Source organism: Capra hircus, chromosome 13, assembly GCF_001704415.2.
Source record: "Capra hircus breed San Clemente chromosome 13, ASM170441v1, whole genome shotgun sequence".
Lineage (NCBI taxonomy): Eukaryota > Metazoa > Chordata > Mammalia > Artiodactyla > Bovidae > Capra > Capra hircus.
Window position 1 is genome coordinate 8,980,752 of NC_030820.1, and position 15,018 is coordinate 8,995,769.

Below are 15,018 nucleotides of genomic sequence, written 5' to 3' on the forward strand. Positions count from 1 at the left end.
CTTCACATTCCAGGATGTCTGGCTCTAGATGAGTGATCACACCATTGTGATTATCCAGGTCGTGAAGATCTTTTCTGTACAGTTCTTCCGTGTATTCTTGCCACCTCTTCTTAATATCTTCTGCTTCTGTCAGGTCCATACCATCTTTGTCCTTTATGGAGCCCATCTTTGCATGAAATGTTCCCTTGGTATCTCTAATTTTCTTGAAGAGATCTCTAGTCTTTCTTATTCTGTTTTTTTCCTCTATTTCTTTGCATTGATTGCTGAAGAAGGCTTTCTTGTCTCTTCTAGCTATTCTTTGGAACTCTGCATTCAGATGCTTATATCTTTCCTTTTCTCCTTTGCTTTTCTCTTCTCTTCTTTTCACAGCTATTTGTAAGGCCTCCCCAGACAGCTATTTTGCTTTTTTGCATTTCTTTTCCATGGGGATGGTCTTGATCCCTGATTCCTATACAATGTCATGAACCTCATTCCATAGTTCATCAGGCACTCTATCTATCAGATCTAGGCCCTTGAATCTATTTCTCACTCCACTGTACAATCATAAGGGATTTGATTTAGGTGATATCTAAATGATCTAGCAGTTTCCCCTACTTTCTTCAATTTAAGTCTGAAGTTGGCAATAAGGATTTCATGATCTATTTTACCAGGAAGTACAGGGGTTCCCTGGTGGCTCAGATGGTAGAGAACCTGCCTGCAGTGTAGGAGACATGGGTTTGATGCTGGTTCAGGAAGATTCCCTGCAGAAGGGAATGGCAACCCACTCCAGTATTCTTGCCCAGCAAATTCCATGGACAGAGGAGCCTGGTAGGCTACCGTCCACAGGGTCACAAAGAGTCAGACATGATTGAGCAACTGACACTTCACAACTAATTTAGCCATTCCAAACATTGAGTTATTTGCATTGTTCCTAAAAATGTTTATATCATGTTGCATATTGCAGTTTAGGTTAAAATGGTTCTAGACCAACTGAACTGACATTTACCTTAAAGTTAATAATGTTGCCTACTATCTCTTGGTTACCTATAATTGTTCCTGATATACTATGCATCATTTCTAATCCTCACAACAGTCTGGATAGATCAGTACAACTATCCCCAGTGTACAGATGAGGGATCTGAGATTCTGTGAGTTTAGTAACTGACTTAGGAAAAAACAGAGTTGAGACCCTAACTCAGCCTTATTCTTCAGGGGTGCACCTGAAAGCAGTCCTTGCTTCTCTGTGTTAAAGGGCAGTGCTCAGAGAAACATCCTTTGGTTCTACTGAAAGAGGGGTCATGATTTGGGAGGCAGTGTCTTCAATTATAGAATGTATAATGAACATTCACCAAAGGCCTCAAGTCTGTCCAGCAAGCCTTTGGTTTGAAGAATCCAAATTTTGCTTTCCTGGTTATATCACAGTCTCTCTAGTTATCTCATTGGCTGAGGCACTTGAAGACCCAATATTGGGAAATCCATAAGCAATCCTAATGGTTGTGCTAGAAGCTGGATGTTAGACCTACAGTCACTGGCTCTTCTAACATTGACCTGTGTCTCCTGCATAATCTCAGCTTTATGCACAAGGCCATTGCTCTGCTTTGACAATTAATTTTGGGTTTCTGGAGAATGTTGAGCAGTTGGGAGGGCATGTCCCTAGCCAATTGCCAGTATAGGGTATGAGCATTAGGTGAAGTTGTCATTTGACAAACAGTTATGGCCAAAGCCTTTTAATCATTTTTGTGTGCTTTAATTATCAGGTGTTTGTTCAGCTGTATCTTTAATAAGAACAGTATTATTAGTTTAATCATTTTTAAAGCATTCTTAGCTGCAGGTTGTAAGCATCTTTGTCAGTTTTCAATGGGGAGATGCCTAAATCACTCTCTCTTCCTTCCTTACAACCTTCCTAACACTGCTCTTTCCATCCTCTCTGCCTAACAAGTGTTATTAATATTTTCTTTTCCTTCAACACATACATGCGTGTGCGTGCACACACACATACACACACACACACACTATGCCACTGTTTGTTGAATGTCTACATTTTTCTAAGTGTTTCTAACTTAGGAAAATTGATGGATAGTTATGAAGATCACTCTCTTTTAAGTCTTATCTGTCCATCAGACATGATTGTGTATGTAGGTGTTTATACATATATTAGTCATATTTACATGTATATGCATATATACACAAGGGACTTCCCTGGTAACTCAGACAGTAAAGAATCTGCCAGCAATGCAAGAGACCCAAGAGACCTGGGTTTGATACCTGGGTTGGGAAGGTTCCCTGGAAAAGGAAATGGGAGCCCACTCCAGTATTCTTGCCTGGAGGATTCCATGGACAGAGGAGCCTGGCGGGCTACAGTCCATGGGGTCACAAAGAGTCAGACATGGCTGAGCACCTAACAGTATACTATGCACACACAAACACACATATATATGCATATATGTAGTTATATGTACATACACATGAATATTTATCATATATATTTTAAAGATTTATGTTTCCCATTTCCTGGGAAGCAGTCTAACATTTCAAACCAAGGCCCCGTCCCTATATAGAAATACTTTGAGCTGTGGCGGTGACCTTTCATGGATAAAAAATGATTATTAACAGTGATGGTGGTTACTTACCAAGGATTTACCTTGTGCCTTCTGCCTGGTAATGGGTCAGTTGCTCTGTGTATCTTAATCCATCTCATGCTCAGAACAATCTGTGGGATAAGTGCTCTTACTGTTACAGATGAAGAAATTCAGATCACCTGAACCACTGGCTCAAGTTCATACAGAGACCACCACAGTCAAAACAGTAGCTAAATCCAGGAATTCTGACTTCAGATTGTCCTCACTTAACAAACAGCAAGGATGACATCCTTATGGTATTTAGGGGCTTTCTTCTTGTGCACTTTCTTAGCCATTTAGCTTCCTGGTAGTAAAGGAATATTTCACCAGTCACCAAATGGGCCCATTTAATAGAAAATTAGTACTCAGCACTGCTTTCACACCAGTGATTATGTGGATAATGAGTATACATATTGGTCCCCCTTCTGTCATCTGATTTAATGGAAATTCTAGTCGGTGTCAGCTTGTACAGTGATTTTAGAGACTGATTGATGAGTCGTCACTGTTTTAAATTGGTTATAGGTAATCAGAGGCAGGAATAAAAGTATCTTAGCATCTGAGCAACCCAGAACATTCAACAAGTGATAAATGAAACCATGAGAACCCTTCAGATGTGTGATTTATGTACATACCCTTGGGTAACTGCACTTACTATAAACTATACAAAGCTATCTTTACCCCAAATACTGATGGGTTTATATTTAAGAATTCTTCTTGGGAAATATCATAAGACTTTGAGCAAATAACTGTCAGGCCTGTCAAAATCTTTTTATAAAGGGCAGCCTGTGAAATTATAGTTGTGAAATGTGATGCATATTTTGAAGAATAAATTAATTACTTAAGCTTTTACTGCAGATTCACTTTCATTGTCAGGTTTTCACTCCATTGCAGCCTCTGCTCAGTTTTCCAAGGTGGGTTACAACCTTGTAGATGCTGACTGCCCTCTCATTTCAGCTTATTTCTGAAGATGGGAGTTGATTGACATTTTCGCCAGTCAGACAGGCTCCCTTCATAAATCTGTAAACTAAAAATGAGCTTTCTGCTTTGTGAAATCTCTCTTTTATGAGCTTAATAAAGACCTAGACAGGCCTGAGGGATAGCTCTGTTGACCTCATCAGGTTCTTTGCAGCAGGATGTCTCTACAAAAATGTGCTTTCAACAATTCCGTTTTGGGGAAAGATGTGTGTTAAGTGATCACTGTAGTGTCTGACAGTAATTGCCAGGCAACAGGAATCCTCGAGGCAAATACTGGGAATCACAGAACTGCTTGGGCATCTGAGACAGAAAATACTCTTGAACTACCCGATCTAATTCTCCTGACATCACTCAGGCTCCACCCCTTCCTAAAATGTGTCTTCTGCTTTTGCACTTCTGGCTTTTACTTACACAGTTCCTACCCTGGGAACACCTTTCCCTAGACACTGTCTCATCCAGGAATGTGGTTGAGTAGTCTGTTGATCATCTACCACAGGTGTGTGTCTTTCCTTTGTATCCCCACTGTGGTTTGCTGCTTGGAGACACAAATGTGACTTCCCTCTTCACTTGTGGTCGTAATCAGTTATTTGTGGTTACGAATCACATTCTATAACAGAGTACAAGCTTCTTGAGGTAAGGTGTGCAGTTTTTGCATCTGGTAGGTAAACTAAGAGTTTCCCTGGTGGCTTAATGTTATTTAAAAAAACAAAAACAAAAACAAAAACCTCCCACCAATGCAGGAGATGCAAGTTCGACCCTTGCATTGGGAAGATTCCCTGGAGAAGAAAATGGCAACCCATTTCCAGTTACAGAAGTGCAGCCCCAGAGGAAGATCTGATATTGGCCTCTTCTCCCATTGTCCCTAACACAGCAGTTTTCAATCTTGGCTGCCTTTTGCAATCACCAGGAAAGTGACTAAATAAACTATAAGAGATAATCGAGTGCCTGTATCCTATCCCTGGAAATTCTGATGTGATTGGCCTTGGCTGTGACCTGGGCTTCAGGATTTATTTAGTCTCCTAGGAGAATCTAATGTTTATCCAGGACTGAGATCCACTGAGCTGGTGGAAGTGAAATTTGCTTACCCTTTCATAGGCTTTATAGTTTTATTTCAGCTTGCTTTTTACAGTGGGCAACTGACTTCATATCACTTCATTTTATCTATTCTTGGGCAGACAGGCTGGCACCCTCAAAGACTGAAGTTGTTGAAGGGAACTGAAATTCATTTTTAATTTTTTGAAAGATATCTTACTTTTGAACATCTGCTAAGCTAGATGTAAGGATTAATTCAAGATGTAAGGATTAATTCAAATGATTGTGATTGTTGTGTACTTACTGTATATAGTCTGAAATTCTTATCCTCAGTTTAATTTTTCTATTACTTTTGAAGTTATTAGAGGATGTGCAGTTTGACAAGGATTTCCGGACTTGGCTATTTGCATCTGACATGTTTCTGTTCTGAGAAGCCACAACTCTGTAATGATAGATATAGCCAGTCTGTAAAACTTTTTGTCATCCAGCTTGGCCGTGTTAAGTTGGCCATCATCCCCTTATTGTTTCTGGTAACTACATGTACAATCAGGTGCAATCTTGGAATGCTACAAGTTTGTTTGATGAAACTGGGTCACATGGAGGTAGAATAACTGAAATATTTCAGTTATTCTGAAGTACAAAGCAACTGGATTTGCATGATTGGAGAATAAACAATCCCATTGACTTCTTTGAGATGCCATTTTGTCTGAGCATTACTCTGGTTCTAACCATAATGACCACAAGCTAGAATATGACTTGGTTTTCTTAAAGTTGGGGAAAGGATATGTTACCAAGCTCTTCTGTATTTGGCTGTGGAAATCTCTCCTTTGTCCTTTCCCTGTCATATGGCTGATACTCTAAGGTATTTGGCCATTTGTAGATACACTTTTCACAATATTAATAAGTGTCAGGTCCCTGGGAGGCGCCCGATGTCCTGTGATGATTTGGTCCTTTGAAGTTGCTTACAGTGAGTTTTGGGCTTCGCAGGTGCCTCAGTGGTAAAGAATCCACCTGCCAATACATGAAATGAAAGACATGCAAGTTCAATCCTGGGATTGGGAAGACCCCCTGGAGTAGGAAATGGCAACCCCATCCAGTATTCTTGCTTGCAAAATTCCATGGACAGAGGAACCTCGTGGCCTACAGTCCATGATGTTGTAAAGAGTTGGACACGACTAAGCACCCACACTTACTAGGATTTACATACTATCTCTTGCTCTAATTATTTTATCTCTATGGGCTGTGGTTTCCCCTCCTCTGTAAAATGGAGAAAATGTAATTTAACCTAACAGAGCTGCTTTGCACATTAAATGAAAAAACATGCATAAGTGCTCAGTACCATATTTGATTCACAGAGAACCCTTCCATAGTAAATGGTAGGCATTATTTAGTTCTGTTTCCTAAACTTTAATCTTGAGTTACATTTTTCCAATTATTTCCACTAGTATAAGAAAAGTTGGGCTATAACTGCTGAATCCTGCCACACAAAGCTTGGTTTCAAACTGTTCTAAGCATTTCCAAAGACATTTTGGATAATAATGAATCCACATCTTTTCAGAAACCATTCCCTTGTGGATCAGGGATGACCACAGCATTGAGATAAATCATATAAGAACTCATAAAAAGGAAATGTACTCTGCCCTCTTTTTTTTTTTTTAAAAAGAAATTTCCCAGTAATAATTAGACCTTAGCCTCATTTTTTGTGGTCAGACTCAGGAAGATGTTTGCATTCTCTAGGGAAGGTAACTTGACTTTCATGAAGCTGCTGTGATATAAACCAGAAGTCATTATCAGTGATGAAAATGTGGACTTGGAACTGAGATATATCCTAGGTGAGCATACCTGTTAAAGACAAGGTTCTTACGTAGTGTTTAGCGTTGAATCAGAGAGTGACACTAAACTTATGAACACTAAATGCTTCAGGAGAGATAAAGGGGATGAGCTGTTTAAAAATGCATCATTTATTCAATAGATGCCCACTAAATGCAACACCAGATTGACACTGATAATACTCATTCAGTATTAATAGTCCGTTCATTCAGAGTTCAACAATTACTTCCTGAGTTCTCATCATACTGTGTACAAGGGATTCTTCCGGGCTTGATATATCTTGACCAGAATGAAGGAGAGTAGTTTTGGGACAGTGAGGAGAGATGGCCTGTCACCTGCTCCTGACCCTTCACTTTCAGCCCCTCAGAGGTATGTGCTGAGTGAGCATCAGAGTCCTAAGTCCTTTGGCAGTGATCCCAGGTCTTCCTGCCCATAATTTTAAAGGGCAATTGGACGTTCCAGCTTAAAGCCAAATCTAGACATTCCAGGAAGCTCCCAGGGCTGCCGTGGCCTCCTTGATAGGAAGGATGGAAGATGAAATAGTATCCGAAGGCAATTTGTAGGCCTGAAATCAAAGAAGAAACATTTCTTGAGGGTACAGTCTTTCAAAAAAAAAAAAAAAGAAAGAAAAGAAAAAGTGGCAATATTTAGAGCTGGGAAGCTTGACTTTTCTTTTTTCCTCCAGTGAGGCAGATTTGTAGAAAATAAACTCTCTTACCTGCAATGTATTTTTCATTAGTGTCTCCACTGCCTGGGTGTCTTATATCTACTGCACAGCCCTCCTGCTCACCCATTTCAGTGCTGAGGTACTATGCATGCTCATTTGGAGGAAGGCTAGAGCAGAAGAAGGGGGCTAGATGCTCTCTGCTGCATATATTCAACATCTGAAGCAGATTTTCAACATATGCCATATTTTAATGGGAGCCTCCCTGACTACCCCTGACACACTATCTCTTTACAGAAATTTCCTTGATCTTCCCAGTGACACTAAATGCTCACCATCCTGATCATTATCTAATAATTATCTATGACACTTTCAGTCCCCATCCTCTAATCTTCCTAAAGGAGTCCAGCTGCTTGCCAAGCTTCCAAATCTGTGTAAGAAGCTGGGCAAGGGGAATAGGAAGTCTTCAGAGTTCAGGCAACCTTGTCACTTCTTGACCTTTTTCTAGACAATTTTCCACTCTTGGGATCCTGTATATATTGAGATTCTTAGGGGATTAGTTGGATACAGAGATGATGCATATGGTTAATATTTGTATTTTAGTTTCTCAGTATTTTACCTTTTTATTTCTTCAAATAAGACATAGAAATACACTAAATTTTTCTTTTGAGGTCACACCTCTACCCTCAGTCCAAATAGTTCTCATGGATTTCATCTCCAGCCACAGAGATGTAGTTTGTAACCTAGAACCGGTCATACTGACTCATCTAGAAACAGGCATATAACAGAGGTCTGGGAAGTAGATTGAGTCTACGCTTTTGGCTGTGGAGATTATGCAGACATTGGCAGTTTGGGGAAGTTACTATAAAGAGACACTGTTGTCACTTCTGATGAAATTAAACCTGCGAGAAAGTAGATTTGTAGTTGCTTGTAGGCATTCTACTACCATTTGGACCCAAAAGTGGTTGCAACATAGATGAAAGAAGACCCCAGAGATGGAGACAGCTTAGGTCTAGGTAATATTATGTGGATCACTGGATTAAACCATTTCTGAAGTGGGATAACTCTTGAACTTTTTAATTATGTGAATCTATACATATGCATATCATTGTTCAAGCGAGTTTGAGTTGGTTTATGTGTCACTTGCATTGTGAACTATCCCAAATGCTATAAAATTATCACCCAAAGAACTTTTGTGTGTGTGTTTGTGTGTGTGTGTGTGTGTGTATTTCCAGTTTTGAGGATGACTTCCCACAGTGTTACAAGTAAACCCAAAAACTTTTGGATAATGTCTAATGCTCAATATAATTGTTCCCCTTCCATTCTGAGGGCTTCCCTGACAGCTCAGTTGGTAAAAAATCTGCCTACAATGCAGGAGATCGCGGTTCGATTCCTGAGTTGGGAAGATCCCCTGGAGAAGGGAAAGGCTACCTACTCCAGTATTCTGGCTTAGAGAATTCCATGGACTCTATAGTCCATAGGGTTGCAAAGAATTGGACACAACTGAGTGACTTTCACTTTCCATTGTGAAGAAGTGTTTATCGTCATTAATTGTCTGTTCTAGTTGTTTCATTATTAAAAATCTACTCTGTGTTTCATAATTCCAAAACCAAAGGCACCAACTTAGGGTTTTTATCTACTTCAAAATGAATTTACAATTGCAGAAAGAAGTTCAGTAGAAATAACATCCTTTCTTATTCTGTGATTCCCTTTAATTAATGTTATAAAATGGTCTAAGTACATCAGAAAGTTCCCCCACTGAGTCAAAGTTCATAAAAGTACCTGTGTATAGTTGGGAACTTAATGTGAGCTTAATGCCGCATTTTAGCTCAGTGGAAAAATAATAAAAATAGTAATGTATTTAATGAGCTAAGTTGATAAAACTGTAATCAATCATGAGGAATGTCTGTCTCACACCAAAGCAGAAAAACAAAGTACACATGGATTAATAATCTACAGTTAAAAAAAGAAAATAATCACATTAAATTTTAGGATAATACTTGTATAATACATGGGTGGGAATTTTGGATGGACATTAAATTTGACTAAAAGACAAATTCTTGGCTATCAGAGTGTTAAAATCCTTAATATGTAAAGAATTCTTAGAAAAAAATATAAACAGCCTTACAGAGAAATGGACAAAGTCATACAGAGTAATAAAAGAGGAAACATAAATAACCAGTAAGCATATAAAAGGATATTCAATTGTCAGGAAAAAAAAATCAAAATAAAATATCATTTTATTTCCTATGCAGTTGACTGCAAGAGAAAAAACATAAAAAAGATTGATAACAACCAGTGCCGGTGAAGGTATGGAGAAACCAAGACTCATGTAATGCAGATGGGAATGTGAATTTTGATCATCTGTTTTTACAAAGTAATCTAACTCTAGCTTCTGAAATTTGCATATCCCTTAGAATCAGTAAACCCACTTTGAAGAGACTCAGTTTTCTCAGCCTTAAAATCGAGTGCCCCTGAGACTTCCTTGGAGGTCGAGTGGTTAAAGCTCCACACTTCCAGTGCAGGGGGCCTGGGTTCTATCCCTGGTGAAGGAACTAAGATCCCATATACCATGGCGTGGCCAAAATATAATAAATTAAAAAATTAGAATTAAAAAAAAAGCTAAAATGAGGTACACCGTTCTATTACTGTGTGTACCTCAAAAGCAGGAGATAGTGATGTTGATAGTCATGTAGATATTAAAGGGTAGCTTGCATTACCTCTTCCTGGATTATTCATTTTGTGCTTTGCTTCCCCTTTATTAAAAAAAAAAGAATGCCTTCAATTCAACAAGCTGGTTGTGAGTGTGTATATTGTCCTCCATATGTGTAGGGCTTTCTAAGTGGCTCAGCTGTAAAGCACTGCAGGAAATGCAGGAGACTCAAGTTTGATCCCTGAGTTGGGAAGATCCCTGGAGGAGCGCACGGCAACTGACTCCAGTAGGCTTGCCTGGAGAATTCATGAGCCCTGCCATTAAGGAGTGTTACCTGGTTATGAAGATATATCTCACCTCATGTTTCTTCACCTTGTCACACTTCCAACATGACCAAGTCTTACATAAGATGATGTCTGATGATTTGTTTTTGGCCAGGGGTCACTGTGGCAAGGCGTCATTGTGCATGTGGTGATTTGCACATTGGGCAGTTTTGGAAATGGCATTTCTACCTCCAAGCTGCAAGGGTGCTATGCTGCGAATGCCTTCACAGAAAATAGTCTCCAGTCCCAGATGAAAAGTGCAATTTGCAAAATGGCCTAGCTGGGTTGGTGTTAGGAATACGGAACCATACCTGACTAGATGGGCTGTTTTCAATTTTGCTTCTCCGATGGACTGTTCGAGATGGATGCTTGTTTGCTCTCCATCTGGAGGGCCTAACTTCCTAGCAGAGTGTGCAAAGAAGACCAGAAGGCAGGAGAAGGGTGCAGGCACAAGTCTTTCCAGGATCTGTGCTCCTTCTGGTTTGCTTCCTATCCCTGTTGACACCCCCACAGGGCTCTTCACCTTGGCCAAAGCAGTTGCTTCCAGCTTCCACCCCAGCACCTCAGAAGCCACCCAGGTCCTGGCTTCTCCTGAGAAACAGGAGTGTTGGCAGGTGGCATCCTGAAGGGACACAGAATTTTACCTCTTCTGTCTCAGGGCTTTTCCTCTGAACCTGAAAATTAAACTGACATAAGGTTTCCCTGGTGGCTCAGATGGTAAAGAATCCACCTGCAATGCAGGAGACCTGGGTTCAATCCCTGGGTTGGGAAGATCCCCTGGAGAAGGGAATGGCAATCCACTCCAGTGTTCTTGTCTAGAGAATTCCATGGACTGAGGAGCCTGATGGGCTACAGTTCATGGAGTCACAAAGAGTCGAACACGACTGAGCAACTAAACACTTAACAAGGCACATTAATAGGAGAAAATACATCAAATTTATGTAAGTTTTGTGTGACATGGAAGCCCTCATAAGGAAATACAGGACCAGAGAAGTGGCAAAACAGAAATACTTTCATTCCAGGTCAAACAGAGAGAGTCAAGTGTGTAAAAGTAACCGAAATATACAGGGAAGCTAGAGGAAGATAAGAATTGCTTTAACAGCACCTGTTTGGACTGGATTCTCTCAGCTTTGATTCCCTGTCAAAAAATGTTTCTTTCCTCCTAGTACAGGGAGAACATGTTTCACAAGGGTGTTTTTATTTCCTCTTCAGAAGGGAAAGGGGAGATTAGAATGCTCTGTTGTATCTTTTTTTTTTTTTTTTTTCAATGCCTCTAGCTCCAAGTACTCCTTACGGCAAAGTGGCACTTTGCAAGACGGTGAATTCTGCCATCCTTCAATGCTCTCCTCAGAGATCTGGGTCCCAGAAGCCAGGGCAGCTCCTCCGAGGTCCTGAGCAGGGCCCATTCCTCAAAGTCTGGGTTTCTGCCAAGTTGGGGACACTCCTCCAGGCTTCTGAGTCCCAGTGATCAAGGCTGGTTCCCTTTGTCCACTAGGGCTTAGAGTGGTAGTTGCTTCCTGCTTTGCACATGTTACCTTTGCAGTCCTTCAAAACCTGTGTGACCAGTCCCTGCTATTCCATTCTCTATTACAATAACTGTGGTGGTTCCTGTTTGCCTTTCTTGACCCTGGGGGACAGGGCACCCCATCCCCATTTCTATCAAATCACCACAGCTTCCCTGACACTTGCCTATGCTTGGTTATCTTTTCTATGAACTCAGTGATTTTCAAAGTGAAGTCTGCCTGTCCCAGAACAACTCACCTACATGTGATGGAGAGTCAAGGCTACATGCAGAGAAGATGGGCAAGGAAACCTCACTCTTCTTCATCACAAATGCTTTTAATTTTTTCCATATTGTATTTTGTATAAGATTTGTGGCACTTAAAAGGATTCCAGGGATGTTCTTATAATGTTGATTTATATTAGAAGCATGTGATAAAGTATCACTATCTAAGTATTTGATTGAAGTTGTCTGTTTCTACCCCTGCCAGGAATAAACTCACTCTGCTCTTCCGATATCTTTTGTTTGGAATTTTCTTAACACATTAACTATATTCTACTTAAATATGGGGTTATATGTTACATTTTTTCTTTTCTACTGGACTGTCCTCCCTAGGAAGGCAAGAAACAGCACTATATCATTAATGAGCATGGAGCCAGGGCTTAGAAGTCCTTAGGCTGAGTCCTTATAGCATTATACACACTTGATGGATTATTGTAATCAAGTTATTAAACTCTCCTTTGGTTCTATTTTAATACAATGGAATTTGTATTATTTTGCTTTATTTTAATATAAGGATAACAATATCTACCTTACACAAACGGTATGATCATCCGAAACATGAGTGAAATGCTGCTTATTTTTCTTGTTAGTTTTGTGAACCTCCACCACTGTGTACAGCACAGCTCAGTGCTTGTATCTGGCCTCAGTAAGAGCCTAAAAACAAAACTGCGTAAAATAAACTGGTCTAGTTACTATTGCTGCCCTACAAACCATCCTAAAATTTGGTAGCTTTTAAACTGCAACCTTAGGGTTTCCCCTGAATTGGTATATATTTTGTTTATCCATTAAGTGTTCAAATGTAGTTGGGTAAACTTGCTATGTAAAAATATTTTTTGTTGTTGTTCTAGAACTGAACTAACCTTATTTACATATTTTCTTGAATATACTAACAACTGCTGGCATTTTTTTTTTTCTCTTTAACTCTATGAACAAATCAAAATCACAGACAGTACCCAAATTCTGTCGGAATCCTGCTAGGTGAAAATGATATGTCTGTAAGAACTACATGAAATCTAGTTTCCAGATGGAGCTACTTTCTTGCCAATTTTGGGACGACCCAAAGCATTTCCTCTAAGAAACCATCTCTGGGAAGTGAAAAATTTACTCTTGGAAAATTATTGGAGAAAATGCTTGTGAAATGTGAAGTATGACTTTTGTATGGACAGTGTCCATGTCTTAGATATTTTATGAGTGCCTTTGGGAAATATAATAATAATACAGATTCTTACTGGGTTGGCTTTGTTTTCCGGAAAAGTAGAGACCACCAAAAATCAAGTGCACCTAATGAACATATTTCAAAATGAAGTTTTCACTGTAGGGCAGTTGCGAATAATCAATAATCAGAAGTGATGAGAACCCTTTGCGTTTGTATAGCGTATGTACTTTTCAAGGCATGTCATGACCTCTTGCTTCTATAATTCCTTAAAAAAAAAAAAAAAACCTTTGTAATAGAGTAAAGGAAACTGCTATTACTATGATATTTGGCTAAGGAGGGAAATAGATATTATAGCTGCGCCATTTTAAATATACAAGTGGTAGTTTTGTTTCTTGATGCTTTGCTCTCTTTGTTGGTTTGGAAGCTACTTGACTTTTGTTCAGGTTTAGTAAAAAAAGAACAGTATTTACTGACTGAATTGAGTCATGATTTACAATATGTTTGTGCCATAGTTTTGTGTTCGTACAAAAGAGACCTATGTCTGCCCTGAGGGCACCATCACTACCACTTTGCGCAGTTTGCACAGGGTAAACACTGATGGCACCTGCCAAGTGGTTCCCAGACTTATCCAGTAAGAGGGTTTTTTTAAAATAAGGTCAAAGAAAAGTTCACAGGTCTCTATTCTGTAGTGCTAAAAAGAAAGCTATGACTCCTGTAATGTTTTTCAAAGTATTTGCATTTTAATAACTTCAATGGATGATACACTTGTAAAGTAGTGACATATACATATATGAAGCACACTATTCATCCTAAAGGCCAGTCATGATACACAATGAATTCATTTGTTGTTATTGTTCAGTTGCTAAGTTATGTCTAACTTTTTGCAACTCCATGGGCTATAACACACCAGGCTTCCCTGTCTTTCGCTGTCTCCCAGAGTTTGCACAAACTCATGTCCATTAAGTTGGTGATGCCATCCAGCCATCTCATCCTCTGTCATCCCCTTCTCCTCCTGCCTGCAATCTTTCCCAGCATCTGGGTCTTTTCCAATGAGTCGGCCTCTTTGCAGTGGGTGGCCAAAGTATTGGAGCTTCAGTTTCAGCATCAATCCTTCCAGTGAATATTCAGGATTGATTTCCTTTAGAATTGACTGGTTTGATCTGTCCAAGGGACTCTCAAGAGTACAAATATGAATTCATGAAACTCTTTAAATAACTCTAAATTCCCCTAGGAATTCATAACCAGTGAATCAGAAAGCTCAGGGATGGACAGCCTCCTGCATCTCATATGTCAGTACCAGTGGAGAGGAACGGCTGTCTGAAGGGCTGTGTGGAAAGGTGCTGTAAGTCTAAGTATGAGTTCAGAGCAAAAGAGGTGCTGTCTATCACCTGGTGACGTCTGCCAGGGAAGGGGGACAGGTTAGGTGTGTAAGAGCCACGTGTTTGACATCCTTGACTCAGACTGGACCATTTGACTCAGCTTACCCTGGGAAAGGATAGTGGAGATAGCCACTAAAATAGATATCTAACAAAGGTTTAAACTAAGAACTTAACTTTAAAATTCACTTAAAACTGCTCTAAAAGATAAAATCTGTTTTACAAAATATATTTAAGAACAAGTGAAGTTTATTGGGTCTTTCATCCCAAACTTACCCTGTGATTAACCACCCTGTTCTTGCTCCCTCCACTTGAGGAAACCATCTGGTTTTCTCCAATACTAATTAAATATTGAAGTCTCTTCTCTTATTTTAGTCATTTGATGAGGGACCTTCCCTACCCATCACTGGTTGGCACAGCCATCCCATCTGGCTTGGTTTATTCTGACTGGCTGTTCTCTTGAAAGACGAGTCATTCACTGAGACCACTTGCTCAAAAGTGGGGATATGGAGAAAAGTAAGTGAAAGATAGCTTTGGTCCCTCAACCCAATACTTCTATTTATCTAAATGAATTTCTCTAATAATAAGTCACTTACCATGTGAACTATTCAACCTTCTTCTTTACTGAT

At 39.7% G+C, this 15,018-nt stretch overlaps 1 protein-coding gene across 1 annotated transcript in view; it reads left to right on the top strand.

The window, feature by feature from the left end:
* MACROD2 (MACRO domain containing 2) overlaps positions 1-15,018 on the top strand; it is a 2,334,919-nt gene that overhangs the window by 1,628,907 nt on the left and 690,994 nt on the right. The gene's annotated exons all lie outside the window — the stretch shown is intronic.